Here is a 23,668-nt window from a genome sequence, read left to right on the forward strand (position 1 = left end):
GAGAGACAGAGCGAGAGAGAAAGGCAGAGGGAGAAGCAGGCTCCCAAGGAGCAGGGAGCCCGATGCGGGACTCGATCCCAGGACCCTGAGATCATGACCTGAGCTGAAGGCAGACGCCCAACCGTCTGAGCCACCCAGGCGCCCCTACCCCCATTTTTAAAAACATGATTCTCATGCACATACTGGAATGTCACATTCTTAAGCCCAAAAATAGGAACACACAACATAATTTGATTTTCAAAAGGTTTTAATCCATCAATCTTATTACTAAGTTCAAATCTGACTTGAAATTATGAATTTGTCTGATTTATGTAACTGACAAAAATGAATTCAGGAGAATATCCTTTCTTATAGGGATTTTATCTCCAAGGCTTCTGCTAGCAATGAAAACAGTCTGTGATTCTAAGAGTCTATTCACTCTCCATGACCATATCCAAATATTTTAACACCAATCCACAGCCTGCACAGTTGGGCAGCCCAGCTGGTCTGCGAGATCTGGGGGAGGCTCGCGGAGGGCTGACGTCAGTTGGCAGAGCCCAGTCTGGAAGTAGCTCGCGCGGAGCCTGCCTCCCACATGTTTCTGTCTTTTCCATTTCGTTTTATCAGCTAACTTTTGCTTCTCAGTATTCAAATTCATCTCCTATGCTTTTTTCAACAAGGGAATGGGTGGCTTTCCGAGACTCTTTGGTCATGTTATTCTCAGCCTGTGACTATGTCAATAAAAAATATAGGAATTAAGTGTGAATTGTTACAACTGATGACGCTTTTCATTATCCATTTCTTTCTCAAGACAGTGTTAACTTTTTTAATGTCTGAACCCATTCCTTTAAGGTTTTACATTTTATCTCGGAAAGCTGGATGAGAATCCTTGCAGAAGGAACCGTCAAACAGGGCAGGGCGGTAGGCAAAGGCATGACAAGTGACTTCTCGCTTCTCTTTACCTGCACGCTAAGGTCTGGGAATTTATCTTTTGTTCTTCGGTGTGTGTGAAGACCAGTAGTTGCCTTGGCTTATTAAGCAGTACATCTCTTTGTCACTGTGGTGTACAAATAAACCAAACAGAAAAATCACACAGTGAAACTCATGGTAGTTCGGAGTATCATTGGGTGGAAAGAACAAAACTAGCACGATGCATGATCTAAATAGGCAATGTTCTCTTATGCTAGCATTTACTTGAATCTGAAATTCCTCCTGCTGTGTTGACAATCGAATTTAATTATAGGATATGAGTGTCTAAGTCTCCAAATACATAAACGGGGTAAGGAAAAGGTGAGGCCAGCAGGTGGGGAGCCACACTACTGACTGGCCAGACTCGGCCCCTTGTGTCCCCAGCGCTCCTGTGAATTCTCCTGCCCCTGGTCTGGCTGACAAGTCCCCGCCACGCAACCCATCCCTCAGCTGCCCTGGTTTTCCCCTGTCCTCGCCCTGTTCTCGGAATCTTACAGGTATTTACTGACCAATTCTTCAACGGGAAGTAAAATTAGTATCTCCCCTGGCTTTCCTGTCCTCTTCTCTTCCCGACGTAACTCTGCGCTCACCCTTGCACATACTCTGGAGGACACTCACACCAAATCTTCATTCCTTTAAAGGCCCTGGCTTTGATCAGCCTCTCTTCCTCCTGCTCCAGTCCTTCAAATAAAGTGCACGCCGCGATGCGCTCACACTCATTCCCTCCTAGAGCATGAATGTGAACAACGCTGATGAGGTTCTGGAGGGTTCAGAGCAGCAAACCCCCTCCCTCCCCCTCATCTCAAACCAGGACGAATGTGCCTCCTGCTTACGGCTCCTTCTGCTCACACGTGGGCCCCAGAAACTGGCCTTGGACGGTGGTTTCCAGCAGCTCCTCCCCACCCGAATCTTGCTTGTACATCTTCACCTGGCTTTGTCAGGAAAGATGGGGGTCCGTGAAAGCTTACCGGAGTCACATTTTCTCATTACAATTTCAGACACACACTTCCATGGAAAGCAAAGTCCATTAAGGCAGAACAAAAATTACACTAACAGTCATGAAATTCCCCTCTTCGGACAGGTGTTATTTTTAATGCACTATTCTTGTTTATTAATGGAAACCATTTCTATGTAGGCGGGTTGACCGTGAAGACGGGCTCCACCACTAGTTCAGAGTACTGGTGAGCAGAACAGGCCACGTGGACGGGGGTCTCCAGTGGAGTGCCACAGACCTTCAGTGCCGGCTTAGAAACAAATCTGGAAAGCAAATGGTCTGCTTGTCACACTCACTCAAGATGGAGAGTTCTCATGGATAGTAAATGTGTAGGTTAGATTAAAACCCAAGTAAAACAAAAAGTAAAAACCTCAGCAGTCTGAAATATTAGTCTACATTCCAAACATGAAACTTAATAAGTATCACATCAAGTCTTGCATTTGAATTCTGCACCAGAAAAGCACCATTGAACAGCAGGTTATTTCAGAAGTTTAGGATTCAGAAACTCTAAACTTCCAAGGGAATGTGTGGCATAATTCACTGACCAAAACCCCAAGTGAGGGGGCGCCTGGGTGGCTCAGTCAGTTAAGCGTCTGCCTTCAGTTCAGGTGTGGTCCCAGGGTCCTGGGATCCAGCCCCACATTCACTGGGCTCTCTGCTCCCAGGGGAGCCTGTTTCTCTCTCTCCCTCAGCCCCCCTCCTTGTTCATGCTCTCTCTCTCAAAATAAATAAATAAAATCTTAAAAAAATACCCAAGTGCATGTGCTCTTCAGTTACATTAAAAGAGGTTCTATCAGTAAATAAAATCTTTTTAAAAAGGGGGGGGGGCGCTTGGGTGGCTCAGTCGGTTAAGCATCTGACTCTTGGTTTCAGCCCAGGTCATGATCTCAGGGTCCTGGGATCGAGCCCTGCATCAGGCTCCATGCTCAGTGGGGAGTCTGCTTGAGACTCTGTTTCTCCCTCTGTCTCTACTCCTCCCCCTTCCTCTCTCTTTCCCAAACAAATAAATAAAATCTTTAGAAGAAGTTCTAGAAGAAAGGGAGATGTTAATCCTGATGTGACCGTGCCACTCAGAACTGCAGAAGGATCTGCAGGCACTTTTAGAAGGACTTCGGCAAACTTGTGTAAATCCAGCTGTGAGCCACCAGAATCCTGGAGGGAGGGTGGTGAATAACAAAATCATTGTTTATTGGGAAAACTGCAGTTATTGGTGATGTTCAGCTTCAAGAAGAAAACAGGAAACATAATAGCTGACCTCAAATATTTAAAGATGTTGATGCAGTTAAAAGGAATAGATTTTTATCTCCAATGTCAATGCAATCTGGTTATGAGTTTCCTGGAAAATGCTGCCAAGTTGGCACCTCAACCTCTGATACGCATGAGTCCTGGGAATGTCTGACACATGGAGGTATTCTTGCCGTCTAATTGCATTATTAAATACAATTAACATTTAAAAATATCATTAACTTGGGGCTCCTGGGTGGCTCCGTTGTTAAGCGTCTGCCTTCGTCTCAGGTCATGATCCCAGGGTCCTGGGATCAAGTCCCACATCGGGCTCCCTGCTCCGCAGGAAGCCTGCTTCTCCCTCTCCCACTCCCCCTGCTTGTGTTTCCTCTTTCTCTGCGTCTCTCTCTGTCAAATAAATAAATAAAATCTTTTAAAAATATATCATTAAGTCAGGGATTGACACAGGATATCGACAGTCTGCATTTTTCTTCATGCTATCACGTTTCCCAATATCTCAGGATCTGCCTGGATTATAACAGATGACTATAGGAGGAGTATTTCTAACCTGGCATTGGTGGCATTTGGTGTCTACACCTGTGGGGCTGCCATCAATGGAAATGATCAGTCCTTCCATCACCCAGATGTCACAGAGCTACATGGCCTCATCACCTGCAACCAGGCAACTGTGGACGTGCTTTAGACCATCATAGGTTAGATTTCCCTTCTAGAATGTTATCCAAATGAAATCATTCACAAGCAGTCTCCTGTCTGGCTTTCGGTCAGGGTGAGTTTTTCTTTAAGATTCTTCAGTTTTGCATGTGTCTGTAGCTTTTTATTACTGTAGCTTTCCATTGTATGGAAACCACTGTTTTATATCCATTCACCTGTTGATTAACATTTGGGGCTTTTCCCCTAGGTTTTGGCTATTTTAGGCAAAACTGCCATGAACATTCCTGTAAAGTCTGTGTGTGGAGAAGGTTGGCATTTCTTTTAATTAAATACCTATGAATCATGGACAGCAATTTCTTAAAGTTTCTGTTTGGGAGATCAAGGATAAAACGTTGAGTTGATCCCAATCTTAAATCCTTGGCACAATATCATCACTACCTATGCAAAGCCCTTTTCGTGTTTCGTTTATTTACTTACTAATGAACTTGTTTATTTTTCCCTTTCCTCTCCATTCCCCATATCCCTTCCCTTCAAGTCCTTGGAAGAGTCTGAAGCAGTTCCCACATCATATCATGGCACAGACAGGAAAACCATCCAACCAGAGATGTCCTAACAAGAAAGAGCGCTTCCACGAGTTCTGGCAAATCAACAAAGCGATGGGAAATTTATTAGTGATTTGTCGAGAAACTAATACTCTGCATCACAATCTGCCACCTGAAAAGCAGTTGAACAAGGGGCACAGTTCAGTAACAGATGAAAGGGAAGTATGTGTCTCATTTCCGGATTTATGTATGAATTTATATCAGTTGTAAATATTTTTAACAGGTCCCATAGTATTCTTTTGCTTGTAATGTCTTCTCATGAAACGAGAATCATTTGAGATGTGTGTGTGGGTGTGAGCACACATGTGCACATATTTTAAGTTACATGTGTGACACTGGGCTGTAACTCCTAGTTTGTTTCTTTTCTTATTCACTGAGCATGACGTTTTTAAGCTCTATTCATTTTGCTTCTAACTAACGCCTTCTACACCAGGGCTATGTCTACCACATTCATCCATCACTGTCTCCAAATTCCAAATTCCTCCCACAAAAATACACCACAGTAAACATCCTCATATGTGTCCCATGCTGAGCCCATGTGAGAATGTAACAAATATATATTAATTTGACTAATATTGCCAGGTCGCTCTTCAGAATGGCTGCACCTGTCTACGTATGGGTTTCCTATATTCCTGTTCCACCAAACTTGACACTATTCATCGTATCTTTAGTTTTGCCAATCTACTAGGTTTCGCTGTGAGGGATATCACACAGTTTCCCACATGGCATTCCCGTGCATTGATGATTAACTCCTCTATACTCTAGAGTTTCTCACAACTAGATTGAATAGTAGTTGGGTTATATTTTCCAGTTAGTATTGTCATTGCTGAGAGATGCTAACATTTCATAAGTTCTTGTCTCTGAAAACGGTGGTGGATTCTCTTACCAGTTTTAACAGTTGGATTTGGCGGGGGGGAGTGGGTAGATGATTATGTCATCTGTAAGTAACAACAGTTCTTATGTCCTTCCAATCCTTACTCCTTTTGCTTTCTTTCTAGCAATGCTCAGCAGCTTAAATACAAATGTTGAATAACAACAGTGATGATATGATGCGCATCTTCACCTTGCTCACAATTGTAGAGGACATATCAGAATGTCCTGAGTAAGGGTGGAGTATGCTCTAATTGTCGGAGGATATAACTGTAGCAAGTTGAAGAAATTCCTTTCTGTTTCTAATTTGTTAGTGTTTTTCCCCATACGTGTTGAATTTACCAAGAATGTTTTCTGCATCGATTCAGGTACTCATGCATCGTATACTTGAATCTTAGTTAATGTGAAGAATTCCAGTGATGTGTTTCCTGTGGCAAACCACCTCGCATTCATGAATAAGTCTTATTGATCACATCTTTTTTTAAAACATACTATTGGATTTTCTGAACCATATCTCACTTAAAATATTTACACCTCTGTTCAAAATAAACGATGCCTACAATTGTCTTCTCTTGAACTGTCCTTATCTACCTATAAAATGAAAAGCACAATTTTTTATATGAAGGGGGAATAACTTATTATAAAGTAGAAACAAATTGTTTCCTGCAAGTTGAATAGAACTAATCAATACAACCACCTGGGCCTTAGAGTCTTGGTGAGGAAAAAGATGTTCTTTAAATGTTATATTTATATCAGTGTATTGGGGGCCAGTTAAAAGTACGGTGAAAACAATCTCAAAGGCTCTGGTTAAGGGAGCCAGGAAGCCCGTTCTTCAGGATAACTGCCTGCAGAGAGCTGTTTCTCTTCCTCCCACACACCACCCTCTTCCTCACATGCCCTGTGAGAGTCACACTGACTGTGGGGCTGGAGCAAACTGATCAAGTTTAGGCACCTGGCATCACTGCCTCCCTCCTGGCCAGAAGCCCTAGTGAAATCTACCTACCTTGTCTCACTCTAAATAGTTGCCTTTTCGCCTCCACTCGAACCCCAAATTGCTTTAGCATCCTAAGCTTCAGCTGTTAGAAATAACCAATTGAAACAATAGACGTGAATCCATCATTGCCATGATCCGAAGGAAAACCCCAACAAGGTTTTGTTCTGTTCCACCCTGGCCAGGGGACAGAACTTACCTTCTGGCTTCCGTAACCTCATGTGCTATAGGAGAGCCCAGGATCCGTTCAGGGTCTTGCTTACATGTGTCCCCCTCCTTTGGAGGGCAACGCACACTCAGGGGCAGCTGAGCCACTCTCTGGTCCTTGGGAAGAGAACATTCCCCAAATTAAGAACACCACTCCTTTTAAATATTTGTCTCTCTACGAATAACTTTTCAGCCCTCTGTCTCCCCCCACCCCATATCAGAATGGTTTCATCTTTGCTATGGGATGCTTGTGTCCTCTCCAAATTCCTATGTTGGAATCCTAATTCCAAGCTGATGGAATCAGGAGGTGGGGCCCTCTGCGGGTGCTCAGCTCATGAGAGGGGTTCGCTCACGAATGGGATTAGTGCCCTCGTAAAAGAGACCCCAGAGAGCTTCCTCCCCGCTTCCAGCCATGTGAGGACACAGAGAGAAGTCAGCAGTCTGCATCCCAGAAGAGGTCTCTCAGCAGAACTTGACCATACTGGCACCCTGATCTCAGAGAAAAAAATGTCTGTTGTTTATAAGCCGCGAGTCCGGGCTACTTGTCATAGCAGCCTGAGCAGACCACGACCATTTTTGAGACAAAACCTTTGGCTCTGGGATCATGCCTCTAAACATGTGTGCGTGACGTTTGTGTTAGAGGTCCCTTGGGACTTTGTTTCTGATCGGTGCGTCTCTACCCAGAATTATCTTTGGGTAAAAAAAGAAATAAGAAGAACAAGGAGACAAAATTAAGATAGGAGAAGGAATCTTAAAATTCTTGATGCAAATGAGTTTGAGGCTGTTGGCCTGAACCAACTATTTCCAAAGATGTGGAAAACACTTTTGTACAAAATGGATGGAAAACTGCCCGCAATGCTTGAGGAACTTTAAAAATTAGGGCAAAAAACCCATGTAAACCAGCTTCTTATTTTCAAATGGACGAAGAAGAAGGTAGATTTATGAATTACTTGATGCCAGGCCATTCTTTCCTGTGTTATTAATGCATCTATTCTTCCACACTTGGAGTGGAGCAAGCAGCCACATCTTGCTGATTTCATTTCTGTCTTGGATGGGATCGTGTGGGATGGAAGTTCTCAAAGTGCCTACCACCCCTCCGTTTTCTTAAGGATGTTCGAAGCAGCTACAGATATTTCAGCTGACACACAGATCACCACCCATAGCAAACTTTTAACTCCTTCAGAATCAAGAGTGCTAAATGTATATGCCTAGAAGTTCCTGTTCATCTAAAGCCTGAGGATACTTTGCTAGTAATTAGCTAATCAGAAATCAACACTGCAAGCCGGCTGCAGCAAGATTTTGAGGAATTGTTACATAAATCTGCCACAGAAATTTCTTTAGTTAACAAATTTTCCTTGGTGAAATAAATGGTTTTCAAAAAATTCAATTGAATAAGAAAGTTTTACTGGTTCTGCTGCCCTTGTAGAGAGGTATTACAATCTGGTTATATCTCATACCTTTGGAGCAGGGCTCTAGGTCTGGAGCTCGCCACCTGACAGGGACTGAGGGCAATGGCTGCCTGCCCCCATCCAAGAAGACCAGCCCTGGCAGGGGAGACTTTTGAGTTCACCCCTTGTACCCAAGGACACGTAGAAAGGATTTCACTGAGACCATAAAACCCTGCCGTGTGTTGGCCTTGGTCGGCCTGTTAATAAATCCATGCAAGGCAGAATTGGGTCCTAGCCTTCTTTAGTTCGAACAGCCCACCTGGAGCCAGGTTGCAGAGAAGGGGGCCCCATCTTTAGTCGCAAGTGATTGGCAGTGTTATTAAAAACTCTGAAAGTTGTTTGCTAAACCGTGCTTTATACCGGGCAATCCGTCTTCCTGCCACAACTCAGCAGACCAAGGATTGGTGCCTAAATCAAAGTTAGGCCTCTACCAGGGGGCCCAGGGCCAAAAGATCCAAAGGGGTCTCCACTGAGGTCTTTTCTTGGGGAACATATATATGGGGCAGAGAAAGGCACTGGGCAGAAGCAGAACCCAGAGCACAGGAAGAGAGCAGTCGGTGGAAACCAGGAGCCAGTGAACAGATGGAGAGAGCTGGGAGGGAGCAGGAGGAACAGGGCGAGCAGAGACAAAGCAAGGCACAGCGGTGACTACTCCATGGAGGACCCAACATGGTTCCCTCGAGTGGTGGGAAACCAGGGCTCTGCCAGACAGCTGGGGCTCTGGCTCCTGAGGGGCGTGGCAGGCCCACGGGCTGAGCGGACAGTGGAGCGCCACGTCAGATGTCCAGACGGCGTGGTCCTGGTAGGCCTGCTGTCCCCACGGCCTCACTCTGTAAGCTGATAGGCTAAAAACACGAGAAATATTGTGTTAGAACATTTTTTAAACCTACAAACACTCACATGCATCTTGGAAGGAAGAACGATACTAATCTACTAGTCAGCCTAACTAAATTATGTTCCCAGAGCTCCCTTGTTTATTAAATAAACATTCCTTCCAAGAATCTGTTTCTGTGTAGGCAGAACCCAACCTGGCCTAATTAGAACTCTTAACAGGACCCCACTCTCTATGCTTCACCCATATGAAATAAGAATTAAACAGAGAGGAAATTTTAAATACTAGAGCTTAGAAGAGAGGAGAGATTGGGAAACTTGATGCTGAGTTAAGTCACTTGTGCAGATATGGATTAGCTGCCTCTATCTGAAAGGCATTTCGGGTGATAAAAATGGTGCCCCAGCCCCTCCTCTAAAGGGCTCCCAACCAGTAGAACCAACAGCCTCCTACAGAACGTTTCAAGATAAAAGGCAGCCTGCGACGTCATAGAGACATAAACCAAATATTTAAATGTAGATAAAAACACACTAATGTCCTTAGGTGAATCAGTCTTTAGTCGGGAAAACTGTTCTTTCCTAAACCTGCATGGAATTCTTCCTTCTCCCGTGCTTTGATGAGAGCTGCAGCTTTTGAAACTCTGTTTGATCAAGATCCCAGAGGGGTTGTCAACGTTTCCTGCATCACCCGTTACATTTGCATCTGCTATAGTAAGCACACTAAGGATGGTTCAAACTGAATCTGTTATTAACGTGAAAAGCAACATTGAAGTGGGTGGTTTTCAGGATAAATGTTTTCTCTCACCAGTATACAATAGGTAACTGATATATATATAATATAATATATATATACACAATATATATATTATATAATATATATACACAAAAATATGTATATATATACACAAAAAATACATATACACAAAATAGGTGTGTATATATGTGTATACATATATACATATGTATATATGCCAGATGCTAAGAAAACAGACATAAAAACAAGACAGTGTCGACAGACTAGAGGATGTTGTGGGTCTAGCGAGGGAAAGGGTTAGCTGGGCTCTGTAATGCATTCTCTCTCTGGAGGACCCAGAGGAGACAAGGAAAAAAGAAGGAAATGACCTAGTCAAATTTCCCTGGAAACATGCTCATCAGACTTCCTCATGAGGTTTATGAGCAGAAAGGTAACAGAGAGTCCTCACCTATAGAATGCTCTTAGCAGGCCATACCTGGTCTGTCAAGATTGCATGTGATAAACGACCACAGGATTTATAAATTTATGGTCCATGAGCCCCTGGAAAATGTCAATGTCAAATATGCCATTATTAGAATTTAAAGTAGAGCTACTTCATGATTGAAATGCCCCCCTTTGTGGGAGCCACACCCTACACGCCCCACTGGGAGCCTTGTGTGATAGATCTTTCAAGCAGGACCCCAGGAATTGCCCTGGTGACCTAGCCTTCCCCTTGATTTACCAGGGTCTCAGGATTACCTGAACCTGTTGAGTCACCGGTAAAGAGTAATAATGGGTACCACGGTACTAACATCTAACGACAGACCTTTTTAAAATTTTGCCAAGTGTTCCACAAATGGTTCTATATAGAGAAACAAACAAGCAAATCACACTGTGGCTTGGGCTATGATCCCGGGTCCCCATGCCGCACTGTGTCATCTTGTCTGTTTACCTTCTTTTACTGTACATCTCCTTGGACTCCCCTTGTCTTCACGACATTGGTCGGTTTAAAGACTGTATGGCCTATACAAGTTTCCAGAAGACATGTTTTAACAAGATGCTTGACTTGAAGGGGAATTTACCTTGTATGAGTTTTGTTAGAATAATGAATTCCTGTTGAAAGACAGAGTACGCCCTACGATTGACAGGAATATAAAAAATAATAATAAAAGCAAAATCCAATCGGGGAACATATGTAAGGTTTTTATCCATGTTTGTTTATGGTTAAACACTGAGATCAAAATAACTTGCTGACATATAAACATAAACAATGTAAATAAGCATGTCACCACTGAAGAAAAGGTGTATCTTCTGAGAACCAATTTTTGTCGTCACCTCATCGAGAGTTTATGGTGATCAAAACATAGTGTTGACAATTTAGGGGAACAAAGGAAGTGTGATGCTTGAGCACACACACACCAGCTATTTATATACTGTAAAGTAATTGCTGGGGCCAAGCAAAGACTAGGGAAAGCCACTGTCGTAGCTAGAATATGATGCAACCAACTCAGGGTATCCCAATAGTGAATATATCACTATTCATGTTTGCCCGGCATTGGATAAAATAGCAAGTTTTCTGTTTGCCCGTGGTTTGTCGGGGCGGGGTGGGGGGGGGGGTTGTTCATTTGTTTGTTTATGCGATACCTTTGTCTGGTATGAAACATAATCATCTTACCTGCGTTCTCTACTTCCCATGTGCCGTTTCTCTGAGTGGTTGGTCTAATCCAACTGGAATTCGATCTGGTAAATTTCCTTCAGGCTGTCGTGGTTTGCTTTGCGGCGCACGGCTCTGCACAGCCAACTCTGTCATTTGGCCAACATTCGAACATTGAACTCTCCCCTGCACCCTGATGGAGGGAAGTGACAGGATGCTCATTCAATATTCATGTCTTGCCTGCTCTGTTTTCTGCCCCCTACTCAAGCGATGATGAACTCGGCCACCTGAAGTGGCCCAGGGACACTGGAGAGGTGTTTTTCCACAGCCATGGACAAGCTCTCGAGGGACCTCCGGGTCACCACGTCAGAGACCCAGGGCCATGGCCTCCCCCGAGGCAGAAGAGCGCGCTGAGGGGAGCTCCGGGCCCTAAGCTGAAGCACAGGCAGCAAGTGAGCCCACTTTCTGGATAAAGGCAGACTTCTCACCAGCATTTTGCCAGCATTATGCATTCTCTTCCCTTGTTGCATTGTGTATGGATTACTGTCTTAGAAAGAACACTCAGATCCTGGTCTCACTGCCTGAATGGATATACTTTTTCCAATTCCATTTTATTCTCCAAAGAAAGGGAAACAAAGCCATTAATTATACGGTTCATAAATAAGTCCCCGGAAAGGAATTTGACCAAGAATCTCCCAACCAGAGTTCTTTTGAAATTTCTTCTTTTTTTACGTCTTTATCTAGAAATTGAGAAATATCTGCTGTTAGGTAACATTTTAAACTCAAAACAAATTTTAACACAGGCTGACGAGGCTTCCCTTCATTCAGGGGGACTGGCTTATCAAACTGATACCTGCTAGGTGAGGGCCAACGGCGGGCGTGGACGGGGCAATGTTGCTGGACCCTGACGGTCAGACTGGTCGTACCCACTGGAAGGGCCTGAGTGGCCAGGGTCACAGGTGACGATGATGTCACAGACCCAGGGGCTGCCTGTCCTCGTTTTGCACCTTTCTTTATTAAGCAAGAACCGCTAGCGTCAGCCCTGAAGCTAGGGAAATGTCTACCCAACTTTCTGAATTAAAAATGAACTCAGGGGAGCGCCTGGGTGGCTCAGTCGGTGATGTGTCTGCCTTCGGCTCAGGTCCTGGGATTGAGTGTCCTGTCGGGAAGTCTGCTTCTCCTCTCCCTCTGCCCCTCACCCTGCCCGTGCTCTCTCTCTCTCTCTCAAATAAATAAATAAAATATTTAAAAAATAATAAAAAATAAAAATGAACTCAGGTGGCACTCTACAGATCATCAAAGAAGGAAGGGGTCTGAAGATCCCTTTGTTGCATCTCAAAGTCAGCAATCAAACTTGGGTAAACTCGGGTTCCCAGATGCTCTCTCTGTTCCTTGTCTACCAGATAATCAAACCCTTCCATAATTTCTTGACATCACTCATGATAAAATGGTGGCTTTCTACGTGGCCATTGTATATACTTTTCTAGAGGCCCTTGATACACAAAATTTTCAGCATTTTGACACAAACTAAAAATTCCAACAAATGCCATTATTCAAAAATTAAGCTATTTATCTGGAGTTTTCCCCCCTTCCTTCTAGAGACTGATCACAGAATATACATTCTTAAGCATCCATGTGGCACTAATAAGCACCCATGTGGCAATATGAAGTATTGTGAAACCGGATATTTCTTAAAATCATAAATGCATAAATTTGTGGATGCTAAAGATTTCAACTACCAAGCACTTTTTTCCACAGATTTTTCTGAACAAAACGTCCATAGTTAAAATAATGAGAATCATATGTACCTCCAATTTTTGTAAATATTTCCAATTTCCTGGATCTCTTCTCCAGCATTTGAAAACCGATTCTTTATGAGAACACAAGGAAATGCTAAATGTGGGAGGTATGTAAACAGTCTCAGCTCACGTTTTGTAATCTGGGGATCATATATTTCAATACCATGTAGAAATAACCAGTTTAAAAGTTCACACATTCTACCATTTCAGCATTTATACGTGTGAGGAGATCGGAACCAACTGTTAAAGCTCTCTGGAAACTTGGGGCTATCAAATTATTATTGTACTGAAAGCATCCACACAGCCAAGAGCAGTTTGTTGAACCAGAAACCTAGACGCATTTTACTGAAAGTTGCCATTCATTTCTATTTTAAATAAGATATATTTTTTAATGTTTTTTGGGGGCGTAATTTGGCTAACAACTTTAGGGATCTACAAAGCAAATATCTCAGAACCGTAACTGGCTTGTCGAGTCAACACAAGGCTTCATTTGTAGTGTTGACATAGATGTGGACATAGTCTGGGATCTCTCTGGCACAGTCTTGGTGGGGTCACCGGGGACAGAAGAAGAGACTCAACAGCTGCATTGGTGAAGAAAGAACATTCACACTTCCCAGCTACGTGAGAGATAGATCACATCCAACTATGGTCAACAAACACAAGGATGACTCAGTCAATCATTCGACAATATTTGTTACGCAATAAAATCTGGCTGGGAGGGGAGGGATGAAATACATGAGAGCACAGGAAAGGAATGACATAAGTCTTCTGGAAGTGTTGGGAAACTTCACAGAGGTTATCTACCCTCTTTGAACTGAGACTCGAAAAGTCATTAGAAATTTCCTCGGCCACTAAGCTGGAGGAGAACTGGCAGAAGAGCATCCTTCACAGCACATCCAAGAGAGTTGGGGTCATTTACATCTGAGGTGCAGTGAATACATATAACAAAGCACTTACCAGGTCTTAGAAACGGGACCAGAAGTTATGAGAGTAAACTGACAAAGAAAAAAAATACATCATTAGAAATGAAGAATAAGAGTTTGGGGATGTGAGACAATAGGAGAGAAAATGTCAGATAAAGAAGGGAGGGAGATCAGTGATCAAAATACCCACCCTAAGTTGCTGAGCACTTGAAATTGGCTCTGTACTTCCAACTAGCCAATGCAAAGAGGAAGATGCAATCAGTCGCCTGTTGACAATGCAAACAAATTGTTTAAAAAATTAATTGTTCCAGGGAAGCACGGGTTAATTCAGCAGAACCCTGACATATGGGTCTCTGGCATCTAAAGGGGATTCTTCATGATATAGTGAACAGTGTCCTAGACAACATCTGCATATGAAGAAAAACTTGAATGGAAAATAGCTCCCCTTAATGTAGACTTGAGGCACAATGACTGAAGCACAGTTGGGTAAAAGAAATTCCATTCTGGGTCAAAATAATGCTACCCAAACCCACAGCTCTCTGATAGTCTGGCAGGAGGAACTGATGGACTCCATGCCCATAGACACTCCATAGGATGGGGTGCATCCTTGGACCGTTCGAAGGCCCTTTACCCCTCACAGGGAGGAGATCTGAGGCAGTATCTGAAGACAGAGTCAAGGTTTTTCTCAGAAAGCAATTCTGGGTTGATCACAGCCCAGAGAATGGCCACGGTGACTCTAGCTTAGTAAACTAGACCACGTCACAAAGTCTAGGCTGGGTTCAAAGACTGGCTGACGTGAAGTTTTGGTTCAAGGTCATTTATACTATGCTCACTACCATTAGTGATGGTAGGATACATACGAGCCAAGAATACAACAGAGTGGCTGGATGCACTCCAAACTCTCTTCTTCAGCTGCTCACAAAGGTGTGACTGATGTCTGACGCCATGGAAAGAGCTATGGCTACCCGGCTAGAGAGACCACATGGAGAGAGAAAGGTATGTGGCCAGCTGCCAGCTATAACAGCCATCAGCAGGAGCACCAGACACCTGAGTGGAGTTGTCTTGCGCCCATATGATTAACACCAAGTGAGATGAGCGGAACTGCCGAGCTGAGCCCTGTCCATGCTGCAGAATCATACAAAGACCAATGGTTAATGGTTTCAGCCACTGAGTTTCAGGCTGGCTTGCCAAATGGCATTAGATTACTAAAATAGCTCCACACTTAGAAAAAAATTAAAAGCACATGTATCAGAACACCTACTAAGACCCCCTGTCCCCAAATTTTAAAAAGTAAACTAATAAAACATCTAATATTAAGCATTGTTACTTCCTGATTACCAAGTAAGTCAAAGGGTGGTGTAGGCTGTTACCTCTCTACTAGCTCAATGCTGAAGGGCGACGCGGTTATTTATGGTGAATGGGACCAGAAAGTGCTTTCAACAACTGAGTGAAGCATCTCCCACAAAAGATACACATCCACCAAAAATGAGGGTTTTGATTTTGAAATAGTTACTCTTCAGCCCTTCTCCTGGGTTTTGGGTCGAGCCTCTAATGACCCCGAAGAGCCAGCTTTGTGGCTGCGTGGGAAGGGAAATTCCATCCGGATGGAGAGGACGTCGTGAACAAGGTCTGGAGGGGGTGAAACAGTGGGCGTGCTCCAGGACCAGTGTGGCCAAGCAGAGATCCGGGTGACAGAGACGCGGACATGCGTGGAGCCTACAGCGGAAGACCTCTGTGTCAAGTCCCAGGGGCCACCATCACAAAGTGCCACAGCCCAGGTGACGGATAACAACAGGTAACTACTCTTTCACGGGTCTGGAGGCCAGAAGTTCTAAATCAAGATGCTGGCAGAACCGCGCTCTCTCTGAAGTCTCAAGGGAGGACCCTTCACTGCCTCTTCCAGCTTGAGGAGGCTGCCAACAATCATTGGGATGCCTTGGCCTGTGACAGTGTAACTCCAATCACTGTGTCTGCGGTACCATGTGTTCTCCATGTGTGTTTCTGTGGCTTCACATGGCCTTCTCCTCTCCGTGAGTCTGTGTCCAAACTTCCCTCTGCTTCTAAGTCATGAGAGCCACCCTATCCAATATGGCCTCGCTTTAACTTGATTACATCAATAAAAACCCGTATCAAATAATTTCACATTCTGAGGTTCCAGGTGCACATGAATCTGGCGGGGACACTTTTCTACCCAGTACAACCTTCAGTTCCAGTTAAAGATACTGGAATGTTGCTCCATTGGAGCAGGAGTTCAGTGCATTCCTGCAAGACGATGACAAGGTCAGGACCTTCTGTGAATGGGGGACGGGGAGCCTCCTCTGGTAATCACAAACGTTTGTGTGTTACTACTTGACTCTTGCGGTATCTCTTTTCACCCTAACTAGAATCTGGTGGAGGGGCAGTGATCTACATTTTTTTCATCAATGGATTGTTCAAGAAATACTTTTGGAGTGGAGGAGTAAGGGAAACCGGGAGTAGAACGTGTATTGAATCCCCACGCTGTGTCCGGCCTTAGTCACATGTCTTCTCACTAGGCGTCTGCAGAGCCCACACCAAAATGAGGACACTGACAAATGGAGAATTTGACACCTGCCCAAGCACACAGTTTGCATATTTGACTTGTTTTTATGGGACCCCGCACCTGCACCTCAACAGCATCTAACAAGTGTTGGCAACGAAAGAGGGAAGGCTCTGGGGTCTTGTGAGAGGCTCAGCACTGTCGTGGGGTGTGGACCTGAGAGGGGCTCTTAAAAGACTGGATTTTCCTTCAGGTTATTTGTGGCTAGATCGTGCTTCCCTGAATGCAAGGGAGCCACGTGGCCCCTCAATAAAATATGTAAACTTTAAAACCATGCAAGAAAATACTGTTCGGTGGAATCGGAGATTATGTTTTTTCTTCTTTATATTTTTCTGAATCTTTTAATGAACATCTTTGCTTCTGCAATAGAAATGAATAAACACTTAAAAATACAAAATAAAATTTGACTTTGGGATTTTAGGTCAGAATATGAATATTACTTCCTCTACTAATCGCTGAGCACCTACTAGCTAAGTGAGGTTGGGTCCCTTCTTTGCCGTCTTGGCCCACAACTAGAAATACATATATAAATAATATCTACCGCCCAAGATCATTGAGACTCAAGTCAGATCTTGGCTGTTTAATCAGCAAGCACAGTAGAAAAGACAACATATGTGGCATACATATAAGCAGCTGTCTCCTTGTATTCTATCTGTGGGAAGCAGCCCAGCTCCCAGTAGACGTGACCACGGCTCACGCACTTCTTACACAGCCCTCGACAGCACCGTTCGCCGATACTGCCCTTGTTACAAGCCTGTCTCCTCACCAGGGTCTTAACCCTTCTCAAAAGAAAATAAAATGGAGACCAAGCTTGAAAATCCCCCAAGCAGACAAAACTCTTTAAGCCACATCAGCAAAACTAAATCTAGCTTATGTTGTGAACTGAAGCCTAGGATTTCTGGTAAATGCCTCTGATAATCACAGAAGAAACTGCAGTCATCTTCCTAATATGGTATGAGGTCATTGCTTTTAGCCAATTCCCTGCCCCCTGGAAACCCACATGTAATAACCGGTCACTGTAAAGGTTAGACAACCTCCTCATTGTCATTTCATAAGCCATCCTGTAACACCATGCCCCCGAGTTCATAACAGTTGGGGTTTGGAAGCTCCCAGCTGCAAACTGCACTTACGTTTACAACAAACTCCTACTAAATACGATTTCACTGATCTGATGGTTTCAGTTTTTACTGTTTCTGGATCTTGGACACATTTCAGGGTAGATTGCGTGTTCATGTCTTAAGTCTATCTCCCCAGAACAGCTTCCAGCATGTGGTGGTGCCCAAAAGTTTTCAAAGTAACAAATTAATTAAGGAGCACCCAGGTGGCTCAGTCCGTTAAGCATCTGACTTCGGCTCAGGTCATGATCTCAGGGCTCTTGGGATTGAGCCCCAGGTCTGGCTCCCCACTCGGCCAGGAGTCTGTTTGTCCCTCTCCCTCTGCCACTCCCCACCCCCCTGCTTGCTTACTCTCTTTCTCTCAAATAAACAACTAATATCTTTAAAAAAATGAATTAATATTACCCAACAATATGGTTTTATAAATTTTTAAAAAGAGCATGTAAAAATTTAAAAATAGACTTTTTCTTTAATACTATTTTACAATTTAAAATCTTTTTAAATTTATTTTATTTATTTTATTTATTTTATTTATTTTATTGTTATGTTAGTCACCATACATTACATCATTAGTTTTTGATGTCGTGTTCCATGATTCATTGTTTGCGTATAGCACCCAGTACTCCATGCAGAACGTGCCCTCTTTAATACCCATCACCAGGCTAATCCATCCTCCCACCCCCCTCCCCTCTAGAACCCTGTTTGTTTTTCAGAGTCCATAAAACCATATACTTTTAAAATAACAAGTACTTACCTGGAATTTGCTGCTTATCAATTGGACGGGCAAACCATTTATCCAACAGAAGCCCATTTGCTCATCTGTAAATTTGGAACAGTGATCCCTCACTTGCAAGATGACTGCAAGAATTCAAAGAGGTAATGAATGTGACAGTGATTTCTGCATCTCAAGGGGACTACCCCCCCACACACACACATAGGGCATATTACTATCAAGGTGGGTTCAGGAAAGAGGCAGAAATATATCCGAGGTTATATTTGCTCTGGGATTGCTATTACCCAGAGCCTCTTCCTACATGCTCTCTGAATCTAAGAGCCTCAAATGCTAGGCCTTCTCCAACTTTCTATTTTCTCCTTTTTTCTTTCGCTTCTGCATCTGTTTTTAACAAAAGATGAAACCCTTAAATATCTTTAAGAATACTTCTGGGCTGCTTAGCAGGCGCCTCTGACCAATTTTGTTGACTGTTAAAACAGCTTGGGGAAGGAAAAAAAATCTAAATTTTGGAATCAATATTATAAAATCGACTGCCTTTCTGAAACTTTGAAAGCTTGCCCGTAACTATTATGGTTGGTAAAGTGCTGACTCACACCTTTTTGTGGAGGAAAGAAGTCTACATGTTCTAAGAGACACAGCTATTAGGTTTTCCCATAAATGTGGGTAGAATCTTTACTCGGAAAAAGTAAACCACCCAGCTTCCCCCAAATTAGTCATGTCACATGATTGGTCATTTTTACAAGCCTCTAAATACCTTTTCAGAGCTAGCTGAAAGGCAGACATCTGCTCCTGTTTGCATGGCCCGATCCCCTTTTCTTCAGGAGAGTGAGCACAGAGAAGAGCCTCTCCTGGCCCACACACAGGTGAGCCATGGTAATCTGCTCTTTGTTTTCAATTAGCAGTGATCGCACCTTGCATCAGCTGCACTGGCTACGATCCTGCCCCTGCGCAAAGCTGTAGTGGACTCTGGGAAGTGCCACACACCTGCAGAAACGGAACAGGGAACCATTTAAGGCAGGTGCTGGGACAGCAGCCACATTTCAGGTCACCATTGGCCAGCTTTGTGGTTTCCAGCTGTTCTGGGCTCTCATGGAAAGAAACACAAATCAACTCATTCCAGGCACCAGGTGGGTCAGAGACGCAATTCTTCAGAGAGAGAAAAGGCAACTAGGTGATGGCAGAGATCGTAATAAAAATCAAAGGCCTTTCAGCATATAAAACTCATGGACTTCCATAGCAGAGTCCAGGAACATGCTCTTGCTCTTGGGAAGAAACGGTTTTTCGGTGCTTCGATGTCTTAGTTCATCAAATGGGTGGCCCAATACCACCACATTGTAAGGTGTTGTGAGACGGGGAAAAGAAAATTAAATTTTCAAGTTTAACATGCATACAAACCCCCTGAGTATCTCGTAAAATGGCAGATTCTGAGTTCACAGAGCTGGGGTGAGAACAGAGATTCTGTATTGCTCACCAGCTCCCAGGAGATGCTGATTCCGTGAGTGCAGGGCCACAGTGTGAGCAGCAAGGGGGCAGCCCCACGCCATGCCTCTCCTTGATGGTGGCTTTGTAGGGCTGGCTGGGCAACCTAATCAGAATCCATTTACAATACAGTGAATACACTTTAAAGTGAAATATAATGCAAACCCCAAAGCGGCGATCAAGAGTCAAACTGTTCAATTGCCACATCAGAAAGAAGACGGGACTGCAGGAGCTATGCACTGCTTTTCAGTCTCCTTTGTTGTGTTTCCTGATGCTCTGCGTCCAGTTCCACACTCCTTCGGGCTTATGTTCCATTCATAAGGGCTGAGAAGAAGAATATCATTCCTATCTGTTTCAATGTTAGGCCCCAGATTTCCCAGTGTTCATTTTAGCACATTTACTTCTGTGAGATCATGAATCCTCCATTTGATTCAGAAAGTATGGCCACCACATTGGAGAGGGTGGTGTGACGTGTCTGCTGCATCTGGTGGTCATGAAACAGAAGGCGGCACATCATCATTCTGGGGCCCAGGTGTCTTCTGTCTAGTGGCTCCACCACTCCCTGGAGCCTCAGGGCCCCTGGGTCCTCTGCGCTCAGGTGGCAGAGAAGGGAAGAGAGACCGAGCGTGGCATTGCAGAGACCAGGCCTGGGACAGTGGACCCGGCCTTGTCCATCAGGAAGGAGCGGTCATGTGGCTCCCCTAACTGCAGGGACCCTGGTCTAGAGGTGTGGACAGGAGGGAAGGAGACACAGCATTCTCTCTGTGGTGTCACCTAATTGATGTTTAGCTACTGCTGGCTTGGTGTTAATGATAAAGAATTCACTGGACTTGAAGAGTGAGTCCAGACCGTGTGGGGAAACGTAACAGGACGTGGAGTCTGGGAGAACTCTGAGATGTTCTCAGACCACACCTCCCGCCCTGGGAGGCGAGTCCATGCAGAACTGTTAGCTCTCCTGAGCCAAATACATCCCAGCAGTATGGCTCCCCAGAAAGTGGAGGGGAGGTTCAGCAGACAGAGAAGATGAGACTTACCAGATGACCTTCACAATAGGCCAGAGGTCGATACGATCCTCTAGTTAAACACACGAAGGGGCAGGAAAGGTCTGTGAGTTGCTGGCAGGGGGGAGCCAGTTCTCCAAGGTCCATTCTACCCGCACCCAACTCCTCCCACATTGCCCTTCTTGATGTGGAAGAACCTAACCAGACTGCCCCAAGTTGTGTGTGGGGGGAGTGGGGGGGTCTGGGCATGGTTGTGTGTGGTTGCCTAGGCCGTGTGTGTGTCCAGGAGAGACAGTTGCTGTATTCGTTGCCCTCACAGGACAGTCACACCCCCAAGGCTTCTGCCCAGCTATGTATTCCAAACTCCCAGCACGCGAACTCCAGCCACACGGAAGCATTGTTGACCACACCGAATGTTTTGTTGGAGTTTCGCACCGATGTGTGTCACTAATACCACCTCGGGTGACCTTATTTTGTGTTCCCGCCGGAGAATGACTGTGGCCCCCCAGGGGAGCGGCCTATGGTTCTTACTTCGTGCTACGTTGAAACCGACCCCAATCGTGTTTCAGTCTGGGTGGTTGTGTTCGTGACGTAACAGCCCTGCTAGGAAACCAAACGTACCTGGGCAAGCTCGCGGCGACTTGATTTCTCTAAGTGTGAAAGAGCTGAGCCAGTAGCATGGGAGAAAGGCTCCCACTCTGGAAACTCACCGCCTGAGGAGAGTCAACCGCCTTCGGGAAAGTCTCAGGCAGCGTCCCAAAGCTTAGCCAAGGGGCTAATCACACCCAGACAGCAAATGGCAATGTAAGAACGGAGAATAGTGGCCCCCACCGTCCTTCCTGTGTGCTTTGGTTCCTCTGTCCCCCACAGAACCACTGCCTCAAAACGGACAGGACATACATAGGACTTAGCTTCAAATTTGCACATTTTTAATTTGACAAAGATTTGGAATCATCCTTTTTAGTTAGAATGTCTTGTCAGGACAACGACAGGCTTAGAAAAATTGGATGGGCCAAGAGAAGGGTGGGAATGACTCGGATTCGAGGCCCAGGCAGCTTTCCAGACGCCCAGCTTCCCTGAGGAGGCGGCGGGGAGAAGGGGAGGAGGGAAGCAGAAATCGCAAGTTCAGAATTTTTCTAACGGTCACCCCAAAATCACACACGCACACGCCGCTAATCCCGGTTTTATGTACAAAGTACCTGAGAATTCAGTCAGAGTAACTGCACCTGCGAACGTATTGACAGGGGATCGGCAACGCGTTCACCTTGCTCTTCTGCTGTCATATCCTGGAGCGATTCCAGCTGAGAACTTCCCACACCTGATCCCGTATAACGAAAACGGCTTTCCATCTGCCGTAGCTTCTACTTCAGAGTCTCCCGGTGCCCATCAGGGCCGCACAGGACGGGCAGAAGCTGCTCCATTCCACCCTCTGAGAGCAGCCCAGCCAGGGGGCGCCCGGCCCGCGCCACCTGCTTGGCTGCCTGGAGGGGGCGCCTGGCCCGCGCCACCTGCTGCGCTGCCCAAGGGGAATGGCCGGCCAGCACCCTCTGTTTGCGTGCAGGGCAGTGGGTGTCGTGGGGGGCGCGGTGAAGGAGGCTCCCCGCCGGACCCCCGTGGGCCCCACACCACTGGCGGGAGGATGCCCCTCAGCCAACATCCCGAGTAATGCAGCCCCATGCATCTGCATCGTGGGACAAGCCCCTGCAGGAAAGCTAGCTGCCTCTGAGTCCAGCTATCCCCGTCACTGTGGACAGTCATTCCATCTCTGAGACTCAGTTTCTTCCTCTATAAGAGGGTCATTCTCAGGAACCATCAGCGGGACTCGAAGACTTGGAGATGCTGGCTGTCCTCAGGGTCGCCTGCGCGTGCCACCCCCACGCACCAGAGGACCGTCCGATCCGCCCTTGCGTTTCCGTGTGAGACTCCCTCCAGGACAGGGTCATTCCCCGGTCCTGCGGGCCTCCTTCTCTGTTTTCCTCGCCGACAAGCCCTTCCATGGATTCGTCTACACTCTGTGTTCATCTCTACCTCCCATTCACTCCTTTTTTCCCCTGGCTAGCTTCCATCCCCAACATGCCGAACCCACAGTTTGTTACACTTCTACCCTAATCTTCCCTGGAGGACGCCCCATCCTGGAAACACCCTTGTCCCCTGGCTTCTTCCATTTGGTGCTCCCCTGGCTCTCCCTGTGTGGACAGTGACTCCATCTCTGTCTTCTTGGTGAGCTTCTTCTCCCCTTCCCCATCCCTAAAACATCGTGTGGAACCTAAGGCCTTCTTCTCATCTGTCCCTGAAATTCAATGACCATCTGCATGCTGGGGACTCCAGATGTTCATCCCTGGCCTAGATTTTCCTCCCATTATCAAATGTGAATATCCAACAGGAATCACAGGCATCTCGAACTCAACGTGTCTGAAAGGAAACTCTTTGATTCCCGCAAACCCACCCCCAACATGCACCTGACACCCAATCCATAGATAGGGCCACTGTTCACCCAGTTACTGGACACAAAAAAACCCAGGCATGTACCTCTGTCCCCTTTCTCTTAATGTTTACACCTAATTCCCAGCAAACGCAGTCAGACCAGTGCCCAAATGATGACAGCCCATCCCCTAGCTTTCTTCTCAGCCCGGCTGCTCATCTTTCATGGGGAGGGATGCCAACACCTACCAGATCTTCCTGTGTTTGCTATGGTCCCCTAACCCCCCCAACTGATCTCTTTCCCCTAAATTCTTATGGTCCTTAAGTCTCTGCATGGCTTATAGCCTTACCCACCTCCCCACCCTCATCTTGATTTACTATTTCTCTCTCTCACTCACATCTGTGGCATTTCTTTGGTTCCTAGAATACACCAAATTGTTTTTCTTTA

General features: G+C 45.3%; 1 pseudogene; it reads right to left on the bottom strand.

The window, feature by feature from the left end:
• Positions 1 to 19,149: 19,149 nt before the first annotated feature.
• Positions 19,150 to 19,275, bottom strand: LOC118001880 (annotated as a pseudogene).
• Between the last annotated feature and the right edge of the window lie 4,393 nt (positions 19,276 to 23,668).

This window comes from Mirounga leonina, unplaced genomic scaffold, assembly GCF_011800145.1.
Source record: "Mirounga leonina isolate KUSES-001 unplaced genomic scaffold, KU_Mleo_1.0 Mir_54, whole genome shotgun sequence".
Lineage (NCBI taxonomy): Eukaryota > Metazoa > Chordata > Mammalia > Carnivora > Phocidae > Mirounga > Mirounga leonina.